The sequence below is a fragment of the Staurois parvus genome, unplaced genomic scaffold (genome assembly GCF_062004578.1).
Source record: "Staurois parvus isolate SC_StPar_1 unplaced genomic scaffold, SC_StPar_1.0 ptg000297l, whole genome shotgun sequence".
In the NCBI taxonomy this organism is placed as follows: domain Eukaryota; kingdom Metazoa; phylum Chordata; class Amphibia; order Anura; family Ranidae; genus Staurois; species Staurois parvus.
The window spans coordinates 460,284-486,425 of record NW_028318093.1 but is presented as its reverse complement, the minus strand read 5'-3'; positions in this window follow the sequence as shown (position 1 = coordinate 486,425).

Genomic DNA, 26,142 nt, shown 5'->3' with positions numbered 1-26,142 from the left:
ATGTGACAGAAGACAGAAGCAGTCGGAAGAATTCTGCAGTGTTTAGCGATATACTGTCAGCCCAGATTCAGCCAAATGTAGCAAAATTGATTGGATAGCGCTTCACATTACAGAAGGACAATGATCCAAAACACACTGAAAAAGCAACCCAGGAGCTTTTGAAGGAAAAGAAGTGGAATATTCTGCAATGGCCGAGTCAATCACCTGAAATCAACCCAATTGAGCATGCATTTCACTTGCTGAAGGCAAAACTAAAGGCAGAAAGACCCCCAAACAAAGAACAACTGAACACAGCTGCAGTTAGAGCCTGGCAAAGCATCAGAAAGGAGGAAACCCAGTCTTTGGTAATGCCCATGGGTGCCAGACTTCAGGCAGTCATTGCCAGTACAGGATTCTCAACAAAATAAAAATTAACATTTTATCTATGATTATATTCATTTGTCCAATTACTTTTGGTCCCTTGAAAAAGGGGGGATGGCTACTCTTAAGAGCTGTAATTCCTAAACCCTTCCTCCAATTTGGATGTACATACCCTCAAATTAAACCTGAGAGTGTGCACTTTCAGCCCGTATCCATTATATAACTATAGCTTGACTATGTTTTGGTCAATACCTGAAAAAACTAATATTGTGCCTGTGTCCAAATATATATGGACCTAACTGTAAATATTATGATGATTATTATTATTTATTATAGGTGCTTATATAGGGCCATCAATTTACATTGCGCTTAACATATATATTGCATATTCACATCAGTCCCTAACCCTCAAGGAGCGTACAATCTAAGGTGGTTTTATTGTGCTTTCTATTTTGGAAATGTTTTAAATGCTTTATAATAAAAAAAATATTAATTTAAACTATTTATGGCTCTTGTTAATGGTTTTGGCACCTTAAAAATCCCCTTTTCTCTTCTTCTAAATGTGATATAGTTTCTTTATGGGGATGTGGTGCCTGTGGTCCTCTGATACTTGGGTAGTTTGTGTATAATCAGAACTGATCTGATCCATCCTGGCACTTTTCAAACCCCAGGACTGCTGCACCAGGTGGCATAGACAATAAACTGATTCATCCATGGATGTTAGTAGAGCAGGGACCAGGGTGGTGGGGAGGGTGTTAGTTCACCTCTTAATTTTTTCTGAAGAGATTAACTAACCATTTATTTATCATTTATAAACATTTATTGTAGTGGCTGATTTAAATTTTTGACATGTATGTGGAAGTTCCTCTTTAACAAGAGATTTCCTTTTTTTGCTGGAGCTGTCATTTAGCCCATGTAATATGGAATCATGATAGTACACAGCATAGCATAGACATACACTATATTAACTATTTATGGCTGAAGCTTTTAACTACTGCTTGTAAAATCAGTTTGTGTTTTAAAGGTAACAGGAGGCAGTATCTTATATTGGAATTTTTTTTATATTATTGTTGTTTTAAAGAAATTGCTTCTGACATAAGCTAATGGGTTCACACTGATGCTATGTGATACAAAGTTACCTTTTTTGGAATACTTTTAATATCAAGTTACCCTACCTAAGTTAAAGGGAAGCATTTCCCCAGGCAGACTTGGTAGTTCAAAGATGTGTTTATATTGTAAATATCAGCAGATGTGACATGGCTTTTTAAAAGATCTCAGAGTAATTCTTCTTGGCTTTATACTCTGGGGCTTTAAAGTCACCCTTGCAGGTATGATGGGTGATGTAACCACAGCTGACAATTGTCCTTAGGTCCTTATGACAGTATCAAAGTTATTAATCCTAATAGTAATGACAGTTCTTATAAATAAATACATAAATTAGATCAGCTTGATGTAAACATTCTTCAAATATTTGTTAATATTAGGCCTTTTTTTATTTATAATGTGTACATAAAGTAGAATATCTGCGTTACCATAAAATAAAATATATACAAAAAAATATTTAAAGAAAAAATATGTTTGCGGCGCATACATCAATATCAATTAATAAAAAATCTTAATTAATACAAAAATATATAAAAGTCCAAATAATTCAGTCCATTTCTGTGATCACCACGTGGAAAAATCATACAGAATTCATTAGAATAAATCACTTTGATCATCCAATAATCACCACGTGAATATCTGTGCAAAAAACAAAATATAAATCTGTGCGGTGCTCCCCTCTCAGGTGTGCACTCACCAAAATTTATTGACTCCCACTCTCATGGTTGGCATACTGAGCGTAAGAACATATTTCTCCAGGGACCAGATCTCCCTTCAAGCTGTAGTCCATTGCTACACCTTTTTTACACCTTATTTTTGGATATAAAATAAAATAGTTTGTTAGGGCCAAGTTGGCCCAAAGGGACTATTTCCTTTATAATACTATGTGGCTGCTGTGTGTGTTGTAATATTGTGTAGTGGTATTATCTATATACAACATGCGGCTTTGTATTCTGGCAGCAGTAAGGAATACCTCTCTTCTGCTGCCCGAACTGCATTGAATCAGCCTGAATGGGTTTCTACCAATCAGGAGAAGCCTGGTAGTTTTATCAGAGAATACAAGGCTTTCTAAGATCAGCCGATGTGGAAATCTTGATGTCATCCACTCACATCTTCACCGTGGCCAATCAGGGGAAGCCTTTTGTTTATTGATAAAAATACAAGGCTTCTCCTGAATGGTGGAGATGCAACTTGATTTGGTTCCAGCAGTAGACAAGAAGTTGCCCGTACCACTGCGGAACACATTGCCATGGAACACACTCTTTATATACCGTGTTTCCCCGAAAATAAAACATCCTCCGAAAATAAGACTTACTTACAGGTTTCCTTCTGGGTGAAATATAAGGCATCCCCCCGAAAATAAGGCCCCCTAGGCTCTGTCTCGGAATGAAAATTAATTTACCGTAAACTGGTTGCTAGGGCCGCCCCGACTGGCGTCTAGCAACCAGTGACGTTACGCGGAGTCCTGACGTCACTGCTCTGTGGAGGCGGAGCGGAGGTCGAACTGAGCGGTGAACACGGGGCGGGAGAGAGGAGGAGACTTTTGCAGATGCGTGTAGAAGAACAGGAGGATCAGAGTGGACGGGACGCGGCGAAGGTGGTGAGTGCTGGTCTGTCTCTGGTGACACTGCCTGTTATGATGATTGTTATGATGATGTTCCAGAAGATGATGACATGATTGTCATTGAATAAATGAGTTAATTCTTGATACTGTAGGATTCACAGTTTGTCTGGTTTGTGTTGACAACTACCGTACCGTATACAGGTAATAAATTTCCTTTATTTTCATTTAACAATAAATTCTTCTTCATGGAAAAATAAGATATCCCCTGAAAATAAGACCTAGCGCATCTTTGGGAGCAAAAATTATTTTAAGACACTGTCTTTTTTTTGGTGAAACATGGTAGCTAATATACAGCTAATATGCAGATACTCCCTGGACATTCTGTAGACTTTTAATGGTTTTAATATAATTTGTACTTATTTATGGGGGAAGCCACATCTGCTGGTTACAAGCAGATTTGCATAGCTACATTACTGGGTGCCAAAAAGCAAGTATTTTTGTATCAACTGACTTTAATAATAATGCAAACCCTTTGCAGCTGATATGTTTTATCAGCATAAAGTGTATCTAAACCCCTAAAATGAACTTCTCTTATTTGGCTCTTTTGGTTAATTAGATACACCACTTGAATTGTTTTGTTATCTGTTTGATATGTTAAAAAAAAAACACCTGTTGATCCTTCAAGAAATCTTGGGAGCGGAAACTTCCTGTGCTCTCTGCCTGTGTGTTGTTGCATTGTTCCAAACTATCTTTAAGGACAACAGAACCACATCCCTCTATGTTATAGAAAATGGGAGAGGGTTCTGTAGTCCTTCTTTGTTTTAATTGTCTTTTTACAGTATGGTAAACATGCATTGTCATCCTAGGACAAGAAGTATGCTGCTGGTAGGACCACCAAGTGAAGATAAAGGAAAAGAAAGTTGAAGAAAGAAAACCAATGTAGTCACCACATCTAAAGACTGGTACACTGAAATATACTACATTCTTGCTTGCCAATTTCCATACTCCTCAAGAGCGAAGACATTGCACTGAGCTTTACCTACAGTATATCTCTCCATTAATAATATATCTAACAAAACTCTTTTTTGTTTCATTTTAGTTTTGGATAAAAAAAAGGGAGTAATTAAAATCTGTGTTCATTTTTGTTTCTCTTGCTGTCTGTGTTAGGGAGGTTTCTCTTAACTTGCTGTCTCTAGGACACAACAGGAAGTAAGAGAAAGTCTCTTCAAAGTGATGTAAAATCCGCTCTTGGACAGCACCTTCTGTTTTGGTGACATCTGAAAAATTTCAGATTTTCCATCACATTCTGTCCCAAATGAGAATAGTCTAGGACAAATGTAGTAAAAACTTGACTTTGGCATGCCTGAGTGGTTACATCTCTACAGGGACAGATAAGCAGATGAACAGGCATTTAGCTGTGGCACCTGACAGCTTCTCGTTGATTTGTACAGGATGCTGACCATGGAGGTACACCAACACCTGTGATTCTTGGACTTGAATTTGTGAGGTCTACACTCAAATGTGTCCATGTGCATGAGCCCTCACAAAGCAGTGATTCAGATTTGGGATCTATCTCATTAAAAGTTTTTTTTTTAATGCCGCACAAGTCTCAAAAACATTTCTGCCTGGAGTTCCACATTAAAACGCACCCTAACCCTAACCTTTAAATCGTATCTAAACCCAAAACAAAAATGTGTGATTGCAGCTCAACTTTTTTTAGATGTAGAACTGCAATATTTTTCATTTAGTAGGACTTTTCCCTTTTTATTTTCATCCAGTAATCCTGTAAATAAAATTTTCTTGACCCTATATTGTTACACTAATTTGTCCACTGTATCTATGGAAGGAGCAAAAGTTATCAAATAAGCTGGACTTCAAACATATATGCCTTTTTTCTTTTGCATTACATGGTGAATTGATGGATAGTAGTTTACACAAGAAAGACAAGGTTCTTTGTGCTTTTGTTTCAGTTCATAGGAAGTGACAAGGACATTGCATTTCTGGCAAGATCAGCAGGTCTTTACTTGATGAAAATCTTTGTAGCCTAAATAAAGAGAACTAATGCAGTCACCATGTCTATGGTAAGTGGCAATATACTTTTTTTTTCTCGTTTTTAGGTTTAGATCTGCTTCAACCTCCTATTCCTTGACTCTGAAACTATCCTTAAGCACATTTATCAGATCGAGTATTTGAAGTATCAATGCCAAAAGCTACCCATTCTGTTTCAGGATCTCCCAGTGCCAAGATCTTGACACAAGAAACCACTGTCTGAGTTTTTAGGACCTGGCAGAATAGAGTTTAGGTTTAACATCCCCAGGAAATGTTATATTTCATCAAACAGTTCTGTACTTAAGGATTCAAATAACACTTCAATAAGCTATTGGGCCTGTTTAAACCTGTGGATGGTGGATGGCACCGTGTACAGCTTATTGTGTCCAGAGTTTGGCTTTCTCAGTTTCAGTGGTAAATACACTCAGCTTTGATTACCTGGAGGCACAAATTGTCTTCTCTGGACTGCTCTGCACAGAGAAAAGACAATGCTTGTTTCATGTGACACTGAACTTGGTATTACTGCTATGGTAGTGACAGCATAACAAATGGCATGAAGTTGTCAGATGCAAACTATTTGACCTTATAAATAAACATGCTAACAATTTAAAAAAACTACATTTTATGGGGCTACATTCAGAAAAATACCCATGCTTATAGGTAATATCAATTCTGCACTCTTTGGCCCACCATTGTACTTTCACCCTAGACCAGCTTTCAATAGAGAGGAACCATTAAAATAACGTTCAGGTTTCAGGGAACCCCTGCTAATAATTTCTATATCGCCAGCTCACAGCACATCAGTATGGTGGACAGTAGGCAGAATGCTTCTTACATTGGAGGTTAATGGGAGGAATGCCCCACTTACACATATAAAATGATCATTGGTGTTAGCGGTTACATATCTGAAAGGCAGATATTGCTCATTGCTCAACAACCCCCTAACAACCTCTGGAGGAACACTAGGGTTCCACAGAACCTGATTGAGAAAGGATGTGCTAGGCTAATATACCTTCCAAACACAAGGAACCTCCTGATCTGTGTAGGCATTGTCATATTTGATGTTACTAGCTAATCAACATTAAACACCTGACCACAAAATACCACTTTCTGCTGGTGTCTCAATCAGCAATATCTAGAGATGAGGCACTTAGGCAATGGCAACTGTTTCCTTATAAGCCCACCCCATGGCTTGATACCAATGTCTTCCAAACAAACTGCGCTCAAATGTAATATAAAATAGGACATCTAAGTGGATGACTAGAGCTGCTTCTAATGTTCGAACTGTTCTGGTGCTCCCCTTTTCCCTCTCCACCTATTTTCCCTACCCCTGCCCACCCTACTTCTCCTCCCTATACAATTTGGCTATTTTGTGATTACAAAAAGATATATTGATAACATTGACAAAATGTACCTATTTGGAAAAGCCTGTTCATTGTTACATATATCTTGTTAATTGTGTAATTAAAACATTGGAAAATACAATAAAATATTTTGGAAAAATACAAAAATTGGTCCTCTATCTCTCTCATACACACAGTCAATAGAAACAGTCCAATCCAAATGGTTCCCATAAAAGGTATTCCTACTTTAGTACTAAATGGTTGCCTTGCACCAATACCAGTGCAAATACTAAGCACTTGCACGAGCACTTGTACTCAGGCAAATGCGCCAATACTAAGACTGATATCTTTAATCTCTGAGTTCACATATGCACATATGTGCAGGGCCAGTTTCAATGTGATTTGTAAAAAGAGTCAAGTGCAATTTTGTTCAGCGGTTCAGGTGCAAATTGTAAAATTTTATGACAGTGGGAATAACACCTGAACTGGACTGAAAATCATAACTGACTTTTTAAAAATTGCATTTGCACTTGCTCTTTTTACCCACACATATGTGAACCGGCTCCATAGAAAGCCGGTTTGGTTCACATGTCATGAGAATCAGATGCACTTCAAAATGCAATATATAATATAATATTAATTTAATGAAAATATAAACAGAACTGAAAACAATTTATTTGGTATTAGATTAATATATTATCTAATTTAATAATGTGTCACATGACACGAAAAATAGGTATTGTTAATTGGTATTGGCGAGTACTTGATAATAAGTATCGATACTTGTGCTCTGTCTTAAAAAAATGGTATAGTTTGGTGCATCCCTACTAAACAGTAGTTTGCAAAGTACCAATTTTGTAAAAGTTTTCTTTTTGTGTGATACTCATTTATTGCAGAGCGAATCTTGTCTGCTTTTAACTACAAGTCACACACTCAAACAACAAAATATAAAAAGCCAGCTCTTGGTTCACAAGTTTAATGTGCCTTGTGTTCTGAACAGCTTCTGCTGTTTCAACATCCCATTATTTCTGCTTGCTATCAGCATTTCAGATTTTACAAATGATGAATTCTGATGCAGGTTTGCCTCCTTATTTCTGGGTCTTGTGATAACCAGTCCCCTAGCGAAACACAACCAGCAGGCCGGTGTACTTCATGAGACATGTATTCCCAGAGAATTACTGCATTTCACACGTTTGAAGACTACATGCTGTTAGTCTCCATTCTTAGCCCAACATTAGCGTAATACATTTTGTGACCACAACTTTGTCTTCAACTTACAGGTAAGTAGCAGGAGGGGGGGTTACTGGGGGACTTAACTGTTTTTGGATCCTGGAGTTGTGCTTTAAAGCTGAACTCTAGTTTTACCTTTAGTTTTGCATATTTGTACAGTCTCTATCCCTGTATTCAAATTGGTAACTCTGATTTCATTGCACACTGTGAGATCTTCACAATGTGCATTAGAATCTGCAGCAAGTCAAAGAGAACCTGCCTCATTTTCTGGCTGAAAGATATCAAGCATGATCTAGTCCTTTACTTCCAAGCCTGACTGTCCCTGGTCATGCCTGTTATTCATTGAATATTAGTTCCTTCAGCCATGGTGGCTCAGAACCACATGTGGGCACTGTGCAGGGTGGTCTCCATACAAATCCAGTCTGCCTAGGAATTTCCAGTCTTTCAGACTGACAAACACCCATCAAGGCATTTTTGATATTTGCCTAACCTTTCTCAAGATCCATAAAATTAGAGAGGTTTTGTTTTAAAATGTTATTAGCATGTTGATGAGAAGGGAGGGAAGAAGCAGGGAAAGCAAAATATAGGTGGATTAATTTTCAACCCTAACTCTAGATCTCATTTCCTTCTATATAGTTCTTATGGGTCAAGCTGGCCCAAGCAAATTATTTCCATTGATAAGAAATGTGCCCAATGTCAGCGCTTTATAAACTGTAGCATCAGGGCTGTGTTCTGGCAGTGGACTGGGGACTCCTTGTCTCATTCCTGAAACAAAATTGAGTCATGCGGAGCATTGCTCATCCATTCACAGAAAGCATTCTGTTTTTATGAATGAATGCAAGGCATCCACTGATTGGCTAAGGTAGAGATTGTGACATCATCTGCCTACCCCTCCAATTGATTATTTTATAAGATTACCTTTATCACTTGAACTGTATGTACATCCTTGAAAAATCTACTTAGTTTCAAGAAATGGGTTGGATGAAACTCTGGAAATACAAGATTCTTTGTGATGTATGCAATAAAGATGTGGTAATGGATCTTCTCATGGTTCTAACCAAATAAATTTTTAAATGTCGAAAACCCTGGTTTATGTAATAAATTTAAATTTAAAATGTTTTTTATTTATGTGTTAGCATTGAGTACATGCATACTGTAAATTCTCCCTTACAGAAGGACATTGTGATAGAGATCATTGTTAATGTTTGGAATATGCAAGCCATACTAAAGTAGTATGCTATAATAAAGGTATTAAGGGCATTATGATACCAAGAGGTCTTGAAAGGCCTTAGAGAGACTAAACAAGGCCCAGTATATCCATGTGTGGTAGAAAAGGTCCATAATGTCCGAATCTCGGGAGCACAGAGAGTAGTGCCACCTCCGGAGTGCCTGCCAAGTTTGTAATTGCATCTCATTATATACCTCAGATGTTAAATGCCAGAATGGTTGAATTTTTGTACAGGGACAACAAATGTGGAGAAAGCATTTGTGGCATTGGTGAACATCTCCAGCAGGTGCTATACGACAAAGGAAACAATTGTTTCAAGATGGTTGAACATCTGTCCCACCTGGATACAATTTTGAAATGTTTCTCTTGATAGTGCTTTAAAAGAGAGATAGTATGTTAAAATGTATGTCTGAAACCAATCATCTTCTTATAGCTGCCTTCCTAGAGCCTTCTCCCAGTTTGACACAAAGGGTCACGTCTCCCATTACTGCATATAACTCTTGTATTGCCTAAGGAGCAATTGCTGGAGATGTGCATAGGCTTCCAAACTTTGTTAGGGGAGAGTAGAATCCTCCATATTGATAGGGACCTGACAAATGTGGATAATTGCCGTGCCATGAATTCTTCATGATGGATTGGGATTAAGGTACAAATTGGGGCTGTAGCTCATTCGAGTCAGGTTGGAGGACTTGCTATGCTTTCAAGTTAATAGTATTATGCAGGTTCAGGAAAGAGCCTGAGCACATACTGGGCAGGAACTAGGGGTTAAGATGTACTTAAGTACTTAAGGGTTAAGAATGTGCCTGGTCAGCTTTGGAGGCCAAAAAAGAATTCTATTGGTGTAACAGACAGATAGTCAATATGGGAGAATGTCAGCCGTGGGATGGTATTGTGGGTTCACCTATGGAAGGGTGATAAGTGGAAGAGAGGGAAAATCTCATTCTAAAATTATCCCCTCTTGTCTGTGTTGGAGTAAAACCATCTAATACTTTGACTAAGAGCGATGTTTTGTAATGCAGTACAAAGTCTAGTAGCCTAGGCTGCCTTGAGGTTTGGGCTTTGTGGGCTTTTATTCCCACCATTGGGGAGCCATTGCCCCGCATAAACCTAATGGTTGTGAAATGCAGAAAATTAAAATTGAGGTAAGTGGATAAGGACAGTTTGGAATTTGTACAGCAGGCAATGGAGTATGTCCATTTTGAGGAAGTAAAGTCTACTCAACCATGAGATTGAGAGAGAATTCAAGTCTGTGAGGTCTGAAAATATGCAATTGGTATGATCACTGAAATTCAGGATAGACAAGATCTATAATACCTACAGTAGATAATGGACTGCAAATAAAATGGGAAGGCTGATTGTAGGTTACTTATTTCAGATTGTTGTAAGGATATATTCAACTGCTTAAATTTCTAAACTCCCCAAACTGGGGGAAATGCTACCGAGGATATCAGGGATACTACTAATAATTTGTTCTATATTTTAACTCTAAAAAGCTCATTTTGCATTTGCTCTCCATACCCATCACTGAGAAGGTTTCTGAATGCCAGGAAAAAAGCTACAAATACAATTTTAGATAGTTGTTTCAAATGGTTGGAATTTGTTAAATTGAATGACACTTAGGAATTGATTCATTAAACTGGAATAAAAGAAAAACTAAAGTTCTGTTGTTGCCAGTTGGGTCCAATTACAGTTTTTGTTTAGGTATAAAATAAAGGATGAAACCTGATTGGTTGTTCCTGGCCACAACTCAGCCTCTGTTCCAGTTTTACTTTTTCTATTTGTAATTAATCAGCACTGAAGGGCCAGGGCACATTTGTGATCTTCTAACTGGCCACAATCCAACAGGTAATGGGCTAGTCACTTTAAGCTAGGTTGGTGTGGTGCTGGTTGCACCTAATTATTTGCATTAACCTGTAGTGTGTGCTGTTGTCTATGTGCACACAACTTTGACTTTTTCTTGTGACCCCCTTGATTTACTTGAGATGTCCATGTCACTGACACCACATGGGAGTGTTTAAGATATTTTGAAACTGTAGACTCCCTTTTGTTTAGTGTCTATGCTTTTTCTGGTTGACAGTAATTGTGTAGCGCTTTATGAAGAGCCTCATGGTGGGATCAACTAACTACTACACAACCTGGTCCAACATTTGGGTCATATTGCTGTAATTCATCAGGTATGTGCTCTACAGTGTATATGGGATGCCTATGGCTTCTATTATTTAGGCCATGTTGCATATTTTAATCCATGTAATGTTATATACTTTGTAACAATAAACATTTTTATTTTATTTTGATTCTCTGTTTTGTCACCTGAAAAGTACACCTTGTCTCTTTCATTTTTTATTTAAGCTACCGTAGGTTAGATTATAAATAGATATGTGGGTGGAGTAAGGGCAGGAGAGCTTGACCTGTGGATTGAGCAGAGATGGATTCCTTGTGTAGATGGGCTATAAAAAGGGGTAACGCAGAGCTCCATGAGTTCCCTTTTTGGAGAAGATGTTTACTTCTACTACTTCGGAGAGACAGGCAAAAGGTATTCTCTACAACAGATAATAATTTAGCACCAGAGTTACCCTGAAAGGAAGAAAATGTTTGTATTACTGGATAAACCTTGTTTTGATACTGTGCAGGTAATGTTTCCACTCGAATGACTGTTATGTTTATCCTCTGGAGTAAAGCTTACCTAAACCTGACTGGACATTCTTCTCTTATAGGCTGGGGAATAAAGAAAAAAAAGGTGTTGAGTATCAGTGGCATCTGTCTGTGCAGCAGTGGATGGTGTCTGCCCTGTCCTATGAAAATGGGTGACTTGGGACCTAGGAACCCTCTGACATACTTGGAGGAACCAAAAGAAGCCAGCCTATGGATTATTATGGCTTGCCTTGAGAGAAAGAGCTCCCATCTGGTGACTGTGCCTAGGACGTTAGAGTATTTTGTGACTCACAAGTTTGGGTCTCCAACCACTTGTAAATGAGATCAACCCTGAAATTACCGGAAGTATGACTGCCGGTCCTGGCCCTTTCGGAGAAGGGGGAAGCAGGCCTTAACCTTTGGTTGATCCTGCTGCTGCGTTATAACATCCGGTTGCAATTGTGACCATATGACCAAAATATCATGTTATATATAATTACATTGTTTCAAATAATAAATGCTAAAAAAACGAAATATACACAGTAGCACCATGATTACAAGTCATCTTCATACACAGACCACCTACACTCCACATAAACATACTTAGTAAAAGATCTCGCACTCCTAAACCACATTTAGATCTTGTCGTCAAGCACATAAATCATATAAACACATTATCTAAGAGAGCGTCAGCCTGTCTTATCTTAGCATGTTGCTAACATTATTTTTACTTTTCTTACAAAGAGGAAAGTCTTTCTGTCTACATGATGAGCTAGTTACAGTCTACTGAGGAGCTTAGGACTGTGCATGGTACATTATGATGGGATGATGGGATTTTATAAGTGGCGCCCAGCAAACTAACAATAATTTGAACTCGGTTTCATGGATTTTTTTTTTTCTCTCTCCAGCTCTGTGAAAAAAACTCAATGCACTGCTAACCTCTGCATCTTGAAAAGCTATTATCACAAATCTGATTGCAGACTGGTTCCTTTCCTCTGCTAATCCTTCCTAAACAAGCTTTTGAACAAGTCCATACACCTCTGTGGGCTGTGTTTAGAAAGGAGGATGCTCAGTGTATTAGAGCTGCATTTTCTCTGACTTGGATTTCACCAGTAATCCCTGAGTTAACCCTCTTCTAGTCTTCCCAGCTCTCACAATATAGGTGATGATGAAGGATTTATCTAGGGTTAATAGGCGTTATGAAAGCCAGAACAGCAGTTGTACTTGGTAACCAATTAGGTTTCGTCTTTCATTTTGTTTAATTGCAATGAGATTATTGAAGTGTATAATTACTCTTAGACCCATATTACATATTTGCAATGCATTAAAAGAAAAGTATGGCTAAAGCTTTTTTGGCCAAACTTCTCTTCTGGGTCGCAAGAGTGCACTTATCAGAATCAGCTGACAGCAGGCTAAAGCTTACTGTAGGCTGATGTCACAGAACCACTCCAGGCTCTGGAAGGATCCTGACCATCATTGATAATAATCAAGATCCACCCAGGATGAGAGCCAATGCCAGCTGTGCCCACCTTCTCTCTAGCCCTGCGCTCCAGTGAGCGCCAGAGGGAGAGAGAGGAGAGCAGTGACTGAAAGTTACCATGAAGACATAGAACTGAGTGATCAGCGGTTATGTGATTGCTCAATTCTTAGTTTTAAAGCCAGTGGGGGACAGCTGCAGCAACATTCTGTAGCATTGAGATGCGTATACATATTTGGATTTTCCATGCATGGTAACATGATATAAAGTAGATCTACAGTAAAGGCAAAATTTTTTTTTTTTTAATAGAGTAAGGGAGGGTTATAACCACTGACATAAAACACTATTTTTATATGACTAATAAGGATGTGGCACTTATGGTAAAGCCCTTTATAACTCAGTGTTTGCTTTGCCACACTGAATCCCATTGGGGAGATTTCCTTTGACTTCCTGTCCCAACACACAACAGGAAGTGAGAGGAAATCCCTCCAAAGTGAAGAATTCCCTGGCCCCATACTGGCCCCATAACGGATGGTCAGGGGAAGTTGGTTACAAGTGACAGGGAGAAGGCAATTTTATTAACCACTTGCCCTGCAGAGGATTTACCCCCCTTCCTGACCAGGCCATTTTTTGCAATACGGCGCTGCGTTACTTTAACTGACAATTGCACAATCATGCAACGCTGTACATAAATGAAATTTGTGTTCTTTTTTTCCCCACAAATAGAGCGTTCTTTTGGTGGTATTTGATCACCTGTGCATTTTTTTTTTTTTTTGCTCTATAAACAAAAAAAATACCGACAATTTTGAAATAAATATATATTTTTGATTTTTTGCTATAATACATATCCAGTAAAAAAATCAAAAATCAAATTTTTCTTCATAACTTTAGGCAAAATGTATTCTGCTACATATCTTTGCTAAAAAAAATCCCAATACATGTAAATTAATTGGTTTACGTGAAAGATATAGCATCTAAAAATGGTGGTATATATACTAGATTTTATTTGAAACAGTTTTTTTATACTAGTAATGGCGGGGATCAGCGACTTACAGGGGGACTGTAGCGGCATTCTGACACTGGGGAGGAATTGACTAGCTACCACTGACATCCCCAGTGACAATAATACAGTGATCAGTGCTAATTAAAAACACTGACACTCTAGTAATGACACTGGGCAGGAAGGGGTTAACATCTGGGGTTAACTGTGTGCTATGTGCTGTTTTATTAAGTGTTCCACTTCCTGTTTTCTCACATATATATTCTTATTATTATAGCCGAATTTACCACCCTAACTCCTCCCACAGTTTTTACACTACATAGACAGTAATAAACCGAAACGTGCGGATTGTTCCCGATTGGTGTGCTATTACTTTGTGGAACGTTTCGCTGAATGGTTCACGAAATATCGGCGTTTTTGTGGTGAAATTGGTCCCATAGGAATGAATGGTGGAATGTTCAAAAGTAGTTACTCTGCCCAGTCCAACCTTTTCACAGTTACTCCAGCCACTCCAACCACACAACAGTTACTCTAGCCACTTCACCCAGTTACTCCGCCCACTCCAGTTGTAGACTACTGGTGGAGGCAAGAACACTTCACACAATTTCCCCAGAAATTGTAGATTTTCTAGTTAAGTGTGCTGTTTTACTAAGTGTGCTGTGTGTGTTTTACTAGGGAAACATACTACTGTGTATTTCTCTGCACAGGAGAGAGACCTGTGCTGTTTACACACAGGTCTCTCCCCGTCAGTGATTGCCTGGTGCTGGTGGGGGCCTGGACCGGGTGATCGACATAGCCACCAATGGCAGTTCTTAAAAGACTAGAAACACTTAACATGAACAAATAACGAGGGCCAGATGGATTACACCTGAGAGCCCTCCAAAAATTTAGCCAGTACATTGCTAGACCGTTATTCCTAATCTTTAACCATTTGCCGCCCGGCCTATAGCCATTTGGCGGCCGCAAAAATGCATTAGCTTTCCGGGGTGTATGCCATTTGGCGTCCTCCCGCACATGCGCAGTTCGCGCGGTTGCAGAGCCGCGCAGCGGCGCGATCTATCACTGGCTGTGTACCTCGGACATGGCCGATGACAGGTCTGAGTACCGGCCCCTGTTGCCGGTACCATGTGACCTGCTGTGACCAATCACAGCAGGTCACATGACAGTTGTATACAATGGATGCTTCATTCATGCCATCCATTGTATACTAGTGTCTAGCTGTGAATGGTCACAGCAGGTCACATGCACATGTCATGTGATTAGCTGTGGCCAAATCACAGCTAAGCACAAAAAAAAAAAAAAACCTGAATGAATCGATGTCATTCAGGTAAATGCTTGCTTATAGCAAAGTAATTCTTTGCTATAAGCAAATTGTGTAAAACAAAAAAAAAAAAAAAATACTGATCACTTCCCCAAAGTAGTAAAATGTTACTATGGTAACATTGTACCACTTTGGTCATAGTAAAATATGAAAAAAAAATCTTACAAAGATAAAAAAAAATGTAATAAAAAATTAAAAACAAATTAAAGAAAAAAAAAAATATATATATATATATTTTTCATACTGTCACCAGTCAGTGTCCCTGTTCACTGACATGCCAGTTATATGATGACGCTGTACTGCACTTGTGACAGTATGTAAAAAAAAAATAGTGAAAATAATTTTTTTAATTTTTTCATTTTCCGAAAAATTATGACAAAAAAAATACAACTTCAAAAAACTCGCCATGCCTCTTATGAAGTACGTCGGACTGTCTACTCTGCAAAAAGGGGTCATTTGGGGGATATCTGTACTATTCTGACATTGTTGGACCTCAAGAAATTAGATTGGCTGTCAGTACTTCAGGATTGATCAATATTCAGATCTATACCATAGTTTGTGAACTCTATAACTTTCCTACAAACTAAATAATACATCCTAATTTGGGTTATTTTCACCAAAGACATGTAGCAGAATACAGCTTGGCCTAAATTTATGAAGAACAATTATTTATTTGTAAACTTTTATAACAGAAACAAAGAAAAACGTGTTTTTTTTCAAAATGTTTGGTCTTTTTTTGGTAATTTAGCAAAAAATAAAAACCCCGGCGGTGATTAAATACCACCAAAAGAAAGCTCTAGTTGTGTGAAGAAAATGATAAAATTTTAGTTTGGGTACAATGTTGTATGACCGCGCAATTGTCATTCAAAGTGTGAGAGCGCTGCAACGTGAAAACTGGCCTGGGCAGGAAGGTGTAAAATTGCCCAGTATTGAATTGGTTAAGGACAGTTTAATGACCGGAATGGTACCAGCAGACTTCAATAGTTTGTAAACTATTGGAGGGGCTGATAAGGGACCATATTCAAGAATTTTTTGATAAAAATAGTATCCTTAGTAACCGGCATGGATTTATTAAAGAACATTCTTGGCAGGTCAACCTATTAACATTCTATGAGGAAGCAAGCTGTAATCTGGATAGATAAAGGCCTGTGGATGTAGTGTACAGTAAAGGAAATTAAGTATTTGATCCCATGCTGATTTTGGATGTTTGCCCGCTCACTGAGAGACAGAATAGCAACAAAAAATTCAAAAGAAATGCATGTCTAACAAATTCTGCACTGATTTGCATGTTCATGAGGGAAATAGGTATTTGATCCCCTTCACAAAACATGACTTAGTACTTGGTGGCAAATTCCTTGTTGGCAATCACAGAGGCCTGTAGTTGGCCACCAGGTTTGCACACATCTCAGGAGGGATTTTGGCCCACTCCTCTTGGCAGATCCTCTCCAAGTCATTAAGGTTTGGTGGCTGACGTTTGGCTATTCTGTCTCTCAGTGTTACAATACACCTACCTTTCATTAAACAGGGTATCTACTCAAGAGATAAATCTAAAATTCTACTACTTTACAAAACTCTTGTTCGGCCACATCTTTAGTATGCCATCCAGTTCTGGTCACCAGTCCTCAGGAAAGATGTGCTGGATAATTTCACAAAACTTTTAGATGGGCATCTTAGTGAATACAATATACAGTGAGGTTCAACAACCAGTAGATCATGATCTACTGGTAGATCGCAGCCAGGTGTCTGGTAGATCATGATCTGGGCTTGCTGACCCACCATCCCAGAGCATTAAACAGAATGCAATGCAGAAGGACTACATGTAAAGTTGTAGTTGTAGTAGGGAGCATAGGCTTCTATTATATCCTGCAGGTTTGGCACACCTTCTGAAAGCACAACAAAACTCCTTAGAGTTGCGGAGTGATTGCAGAGTGGCCCCATTTACTTGAATGGGTCATGAGCTGCAGGAGGTAGCACCCACCAAAAGCAGCAGAGGGTCAATTCCTGCTGTGGTATGTTTACACCTTGAGCTGCTGGCTGGCTGATTGGGGGTGTTAAAACTGTGACTCAACCACAGGGTTTTAACACCCTCCAACTTTACGTGTGAATGAGCCCCAAGGGTGCTGCTGCCACATGCAACTAAGGGCTCATTCACAAGTTGGTGAGAAGGCAACATGTTGCCTCCTCTTCACCTGATTTAAACCCAAGACTGTTGTGCAATGCACGCAATTGCGACACGGTAGAGGTCTAAATCAGGTGTGAGGAGGTGACACTGTGCATCTGTGATTTTTGACTTCTCCCAGGTTGTTCAGGTAGACCGCTACGGTAGCCAACCCCTGACATGCACGGATATGAGAAGTGGTGGAGACATAAATGCATACACTCATACACCCACACCCACACAGGTTGAACTGGATGGACTGATGTCTTTGCTCAACCCTACCAACTGTATAACTATGGTATGTAATCTATACATGGTTATAGGGCTGCAAGTAAGGGGGCACTACTGCGCCCTATGTAGGGGGCCTGAGCCCCATCACTTAACAGGGGGGCCCAGACAGCCTGGCAGCTTCAAGCTTCATGTAGCACATGTTTCATACCAGGGGTGGACTGACAACTCATGGGCCCCCGGGCAATAGGGGATCATAGGGCCCCTGTGTCCTTGCCCAAACTAAAAAAAGCCTATAAAAAAGGTACCAGGGGCATCTCATGGGGCCCCCTACTGTCCCCGGGCCCTCGGGCAGTGCCCGAACTCTCAAATGGTCAGTCCGCCACTGTTTCATACATACTGTGAGCACGTAATGTTGTTCCCATGTGGCTCCCAGGTGGCAATTCATATTCCCTGAGCTGGAGGGGGGAGGCATCTTATCACCCAGAGGGGTCTGGGAGACTGTAGATACAGTAACTTTTTTTTTCCGGTGTACAGGCGGATGTAAACAACAAGCACTGCATTTGCCGATGATGCAATTAGAGTCCTGGTTCACAGGCTCTCCCTGCTGCTGCTGTCAGAGTGATATGGGCTTGCTCACTGCCTGCCTCCTTCAGCAACTAAGTGCTAAGGAGATAGCGGGCTCCAGCTGAGGGAATCAGCGGCAGAAGAGCAGTGGCAGGCTCAGGGAAGGCTGGCAGCGATCAGTGCATTAGGCAGAGAAGAAGAGAAGAGCCAGCAGTCCATGTCCCTCTTCATCACACACTGTGACATACAAACTCAGCAGTCAGAAGGGCACACGAGGGATTGTCTGCTGAGAAGTCTCAGAAATGGTACAGTACATTCACACACACAAACATACCTTTGCCCCGTACCATGTCATGGCTGTTGCCCATGGTGAATTATACAGCAACCACATGTGATCATCATCATTATGCTCATGATAGTAGCACAGTACAGGTGCTTTGAAACCACAGCACTTGTAGTTTGTGATTATCAAGATGATAATGATGATGATATCTGGAAAGATCCAGACCATGTTATCATACAGGGTGGATTCTACTTTTTCTCAGCGGGGGATCTGTTCGCTGATCCTCCTCTCAACCAATTGAGAGGATGACAGGCCTGTGTCCACTCTGTTTATGCAAAGTGGGCGCACCAAGCCCCTTCTGTTCTAAGGGTGGTCATGTGTAAATGGATGCTGTCTGCTTACACCCAACTGCCCTATGATCCAATCCCATCTGCCTAAATGGAAGGGGAAGAGATTCCCTTCTATTTCTTTCTTGCAGATCAGGTTGGATTCTATGGGCCATATGAGGCATTATTACATTTTCTGTGATTAGAGGGGGTGACTGTGGATTTTCCTGTTTGTATCTTATTTTTTTGTTGAGAGATAGAAATTATTTGATTGACATTTTATAATATAATGCAATCATAGACTAATGATGCCATGGTACCTATGGGGTCTCTCATAATGGTGCACTGTTCTGCCCCCCCTAGCCATAATGATGCGATTCTTCATATGGCAAATCGTAACTTTAATTTAGACCTGATTTATTTGATTGTTATTGTTATAATGAATGCAACTGTCTCTACGCAGGTAAGGTAAGGTCCCACACGTACTCTTCTGCTGTAAGCCCCACAGTAGATTAGAAAGACAGTATTGTTCAAAGAACTTAGTTCACAGCGCCCGTTTTTGGCCGCACAGACAAAATGTAGTTTTCCCAATGCATACATTCCAAACAAGTGTTTGTAACTGGTCAAGGTAAAAGGTAACTTGATGAAGGGGCCCTGCGTGGCTCCAAAACGTTGGCACGGTTGATATTATGTGACCACTGAATAAAGCTTCAGACCCTTTTGAGGATTCCTTGGTGTGCTGGTGATACCAAGCACAGACAGTCCCATTTGTGTCAGTTGGGATGCAAGGGCTACAGGAACACAGATGATGCTCCCAATTTGACAGCCATGCGGGTGCAGGTGCTTGCACAAGGCCTAAGTGTACTGTCACAGTGATTCAATTTGTAGTGTTTTATAATGTTTTAATTTCATGTGATTATAACTAAATAACATTTTCACAAATGTAGCCCCCTCCTAGTCAGGTGCTAGGATGTGTAGAGTTAGGTTCAGCATAGCTGTGTTCCTCTGCTTACCAGAGAGGCTGTCAGGTAAATTCCACTGAATATTCTGCTTAACAGAGTGCTGTGATTGATTAGTTAGGTCTGCTCTGGTGTTGGTGGAGTTTGTCTGAGTTTTGCCTGCCTTCAGAAAGCTATGAGAGCCTTCCAGAACATGGGTAGGGGATAGGCAAAGGAACAGCGCGAATATGGATACAGCCCTGGCTAATTGCAGGGGAGGGTGGCCCTCATTGCATGCTGGGAGTGGTATTTATATTATGAGAGCAAATGGGTTCAGTGTCTTTCCTGGGAGTGGATTGCACCAAGCCAGGCTGGAGGCAGGCTGCCTCGCCTGGCACTTGCTGCTATGCGGCCTCAGGTGAGTCGACCTGAGGTCCTGAAGTTAGGAAGTGTAGACCCTGGTTCTACAGTAAGCTGACTGAGGGGAGCTGTCTGCCAAAGGTCTGTCTGATATCACTGGAGAGAGTCGCATGGAAGATTGAAAGGAGGTAACCATTCTGTCCTTGGACTTGTGAGTACAGACACTGAGAGATCTTGGGGACACTTTGCTACCCCTCTGGTGCTTGATAGTCAGTGTGGGTCTGAGAAAAGGAAACACTGGCTGATGTTCTGAAGAGCTTGTCCAATTGATGCTACTTCAAAGGACTTTGCTCAGTTGCTATTACTTCTAGACTGTTGCAGTCTGCCTTAATGGACCTGTACCTGAGGAGCTCAACCCTGTTACTACTACTACAGCTAAAGTTACTTGGCTCACTCCTAAAACTGATTGCTGCTATATGTTACAAGGAAGTCTGCTGTTAGCCGGGACTTCTACATTGCTCAACTGAGAGATAAGTTCAGATCTCCTCAATGTGAAAAGTTCTAATTTTGGAGTATCTTACTACAATTCCCCATCCCTATCCCCAGTTCTGCAATAAAACTCCAAAAACAAAACATCCCCCAGGCTGGTCATTGAAGACAACGAGTGGAAGTTTGTGTGAGTGTATTTGGCTGAAGAAATACACTGTGCCTGACTGTGAGGCAAAGAAAGGGGAGCAGCTCCTGTGGGGGTATAGCTACACAAATATGTGGTCATTTTCCGTCAGATAGCTATTCTAGCTCTTCAACACCAGCTCATACAATAAAGCATAGTGCCGGCATCTATCAGACTGAGTTCCAGCAGTGGGGCAGTACAATTCACATTTCAGTGCATTGCTCTGTTTACTTTTCATTCTTCTTTTAGCTTTATTAATCACATAATGATACTTATTTAAGTCTCCTCACCCCAATATTGAACCCCCAACATGAACGGGGCACATTTTCTATGTAAAGAAACGGCAAACCCCGATACTCCTGCGCTTAGGGATGGACTCTGTATGGATAGGACCACATCATGAATTTCTTGGGATATGCACACCTTGCTGCCCTCAAATGACCGGGGAAGTCCAAATATACTAAGCAGAGAAAAACAAACAGAGGGCCTACCGGCCTAGAGCATTACCTTTAAAAATGTATTTAATAAATGATAAAAGTAGGTATTGTACTCACAAAATGACAGTACAGTCAAAGGCACATCATGAAAGAACAGCTCTGTCCAATCAGCACTTACGTGTCTGTCTGTAATGGGAACTCTGGACCTCAAATTTTCTATGTGCCTTTGCAGTGACTGGTGTTCATAAAATGTGAAAAAAACTCTGCATAGTGTGAATGAGCCTTTAAATATTGCATATGATTATTTCATGTTTAGTATTTACAAGTGGCTAGGATCTTTTTCATATGTTAACCAGGCTATCCTTAACTGTTTTGATGAAAATAGTCTGTTGTTAGAGAGCTAAATTTTAAAAGTGCATACACAGCTGATCAAGCTATAGAAATGACTCCCCACCTGCCTACTCTATTCCAACTGCACCAATGAAAATTCCATTAGAAAGAGACAGTATCGGGGGGGAAGATCTACTGCTGTGCTAGAAAATCCAGAATGCTGAGCAATGTGTGTGTCGTGATTACACCTTGAATTCAGTTTTTATATGTAAAAAAAAAAGACTTCATAAATATAAATTTAAAAGTTTTAAAGATTTGTTAAAAATGAAATGAAATTAAACGTAAAAATTGATTTTAAACTCTTATGTTCTCTGTTAGTAAAAAACAAAGGTGCATAGCTTCTCTGCTAGAAAAGGCAATTAAAATGAAAGGTTATATAATGTGTAGAAAAATGGGTTTGAGTATGTGAAGAAAAAAAAATTAAAATAATTGAAGAATGTTCCTTTTTAAAATTTGCAGCTGTGTACACATCACAGAACGTACTTGAAAAATGTTTGTGAAGAGTGAAGGCTAGGTGCTGTTAGTGTTCTGCACTGTGCATTGTGTTAGATGAAAGCAGAGACCGCCAGCTCCCATCATCCCTGACAGTCAGATGTCACTGCATGAATGACACACAGCACAATTTACGGACCATCTGCCAGGACTAAAAATCACCTTTATTCTTATCCTCTTTTACTGTTCAGAATGTGGGAGAAAATAAAAAAAATCAGCTGTTATTAGCATGTATTTTAGGTTTATTGTGTTATATTGATGCATAGATTATGCAAACTAAGGTAAAGCAGATCTAAACCTAACTTTTAGAAAACTGTGAGTAGGCATCTCTTTATTACAGAAGAAATATGCAATGTCTGTTCTGCATTAATACAAACTTACCTGCCTGCCCGCAGCTTTCTATTTCTTGTACATTGAGGTGCACATGCGCAGGTTGACATGCATTCCCGGCATGCTCTGGCTGTGCAGGAATGACTGACTCCCATGAGTTGGATGACATCATTCCCCATTGGCCAATCAAAAGGCCGAAAACCTGACAAAAGATGACAGCAGCTGGCGGAGGATGGAACTGCTGCATCACTGGAAGTGCCATAACTGCAATTAAACCTGAATACTGAGGTTTTAGTTTACAAAAAGAACCCATACATTAACATCTTTTGTCTTAAAAGAATAATAACAGAGCTTTCACTGACCACCAGCACAAGGGGGCAAAGTTCCGCTGACCACCAGCACAAGGGGGCAAAGTTCCACTGACCACCAACACAAGGGGGCAAAGTTCCACTGACCACCAACACAAGGGGGCAAAGTTTCACTGACCACCAACACAAGGGGGCAAAGTTCCACTGACCACCAACACAAGGGGGCAAAGTTTCACTGACCACCAACACAAGGGGGCAAAGTTCCACTGACCACCGGCACAAGGGGGCAAAGTTCCACTGACCACAAAGTACAAGGAGATAAAATTCCACTGACCACCAGCACAAGGAGGTAAAGTTCCACTGACCACCAACACAAAGGGGCAAAGTTCCACTGACCACCAGCACAAGGGGGCAACGTTCACTGACCACCAGTACAAGGGGGCAAAGTTCCACTGACCACCAGCACAAGGAGGTAAAGTTCCACTGACCATCAGCACAAGGGGACAAAGTTCCACTGACCACGAGCACAAGGGGACAAAGTTCCACTGACCACCGGCACAAGGGGGAAAAGTTCCACTGACTACCAGCACAAGGAGACAAAGTTCCACTGACCACCGGCACAAGGGGGAAAAGTTCCACTGACCACCGACACAAGGGGGCAAAGTTCCACTGACCACCAGCACAAGGGGGCAAAGTTCCAATGACCACCAGTACAAGCTAAAATCTTGTGTTAATAACAACGAATGTATTAAAACCCACAGCTAGTCCAATATATATATCCTTGGCAGCGCACTGACTGGCCATGCAAAAGCTCAGACAAGTCTTCACTTGGCTTGTGACATCCATCTTCGCCTGGTGTGCCGCTACTCCGTTCCCAGCATGCGCATTGGCCCCTATGTGTGCTGTTATCTGATGCTCGGCTGCTGGGGTGACTTGGCTCACATGCCAACAGAGAAGTCTTTGTGTGCCCACAGTGGCATGCATGCCATAGGTTCGCCACCACTGACCTAGGCGGTCAGAGTGAAAGTGGCAGCGGGTACCTGTCAAAATCAGGTACCTGCTCCCCCCCCCCAAAAAAAAAGTACTATGGAAATTCCTTTGAATGGCATTCGTCAACTCATCGAAGAGAATATTCATACAAATGTTCCTATGAATATTCGGTCTAAAATCTGCTAGTGTATCCCAGCCAGCTTTACAGTGAAAGGATATTTAGTTTGCTAAAGTACTATGTATAGTATTTGATCCCCATGATTTCTTTTCATTCTTTCTTCCATCCCAGTGATGATGATTTCCTGCAAACTATTTCACATCTTCCAGTCTGCATGCGTTCACTCTAACAATGGCAGTGCATCATTGATCTGCACCAGCTTCCTTATAGTAACAAATGTGATCTACTCTACAGTATTGTGCAATGTGCATCAGCCCAGCGGCTTGCAGTCTCCACCAGGGGCATATGTGACTAGTGATGGGCCGAACATCTTTGTGCTCAGTTTTCTGTCAAACGTTCGAACCAAATTAACTCAATGATTCTAAGGGACTCGAATTTGTAAATTCAAACGTGCTCATTGTGAAGGCTTATATGGCTTATATGCAAGTTATTGGCTATAAAAGGGGTATGGGGACTCGGGAACTGCCCTGAGGGACATGAATCAGTCCAAATTTTTTTCTTTAAATACAGCCATTTTTCATTGCTTAGACGAAAAAAAATTGAAAAATTACTTTAAATATCATATCGGGGGAGGGGGGCCTTAAACTACCTGCAAAGTTGCACTTCTATACAATGTATAGAACCTGCTGCAGCAGGATTGACGTTATTTTTTTTTTAAAATACATTTTTATAACAAAAAAAAAACACAGCGTGGAGCCCCCCTTCCCCCCAATCCATACCAGACCCTTTTGTTCTGATCGAAAGGTTAAGAGGGACTCCACAGTAAATAGTTTTTTTTTAAGTGCATGGGGTTCCCCCTAAAAGCCTGGTAGGACTTTTAAGGGGAGCACCACACACAAAAAGTGGGGGGGAGGGAGTGAGGGGTTCCCCCTAAGTTCCTACCAGACCCTTGATCTGAGCACAGGCCTAGCAGGGCAGGAAAGGGGGGCTTGAGCTCTGTATAATTGTTAACATGTGACTGGCAACTGTCAGACGTGTCATATTGCATAGTGCTTGGTGGATGCAGGCAGGTCAGTGGGCGCCTGCTTTTTTTTTTTCATATCGGTGAGTCTGTGTCATCGGGACAATGCTGGACGCCATGAATGACAATAGATTACATTGTTGAAACCATTTTTTTTTTGCTTTTTTGGCTTAAATTAAAGGACTTGTCAAAAGCTGTTTTGTTTTTGTTCAAATAAAGGAATTTTTCAAAAGTCAGGTGTCTTTATTTTTTCTAAATGTAACCCTTTAGTGAATGGGTAGTGGTACAAGTACCCATTACTCATTCACAAGTGGGGCAGCATCAGGGTGCCCCCTTATTTAAAGGGGTACCCTGATGCTAATGAGCCCCCCTGTCCACAGACCCCCACAACCACTGGGCCAGGGTTGTGGGGAAGGGGCACTTTTCCCCATCCTATGCCAATGGCATGTCACCTGGTAAGCCACAGTGGGGGGGGGGGGTGCTCAATTGTTTCCCACTTTCCTGCCCTGCCAGGTCTGAACTTGGATCAAGTGTCTGGTAGGGCTTTAGGGGGGACCCCACGCTTTTTTCACCCACTTTTGGGGTGTTGGGTTCCCCTTACAAGTCTTACCAGGCCTAAAGTATCTGGTATGGCCTTTAGGGGAAACCCTAATACACTTTCCCCCCCCATTTATGTGAGATTGGGTTCTCCATAAATGGCCTACCGGGTCTAAAGGGCCTGGTATGGCTTTTAGGAGGAACCCCATGCACTTTTTTATGAATTTTTTACTGTGGGGTCCCTCCTAACCTTCCTACCAGACCTAAAGGGCCTGGTATGAATTGGGCAGGGGGTATGCTGTTTCTTTTTTAAAATGCATTTTTGTTTTGCTTAATATATTTTTGTTTTTTGTTTTTTTTCGGGGAGAGTAGTATTTCTCCAGTGTAAGCAGCCTTATATAGTGTGGGGCGTGGACTTAGCCGTGAACCATGAATGGCCAAAGTCACTGTGACTTTGGCCAATCTTAGCTCTCACGGTGCATTGCGCTGTGATTGGCCAGAGCATTGCACCTGACCTGTGGCCAGGTGCATTGCTTTAGCCAATCATGGCTCTCACAATGCACTGTGAGATTGCAGTGCATTGTGGGGTGCTTGGCGGGCGAATAGCCCGCCAAACGCTCTTACCATTGATATGTTCGGCAAACACACTAATGGCCGATGTTCTAACCCAACACTATAT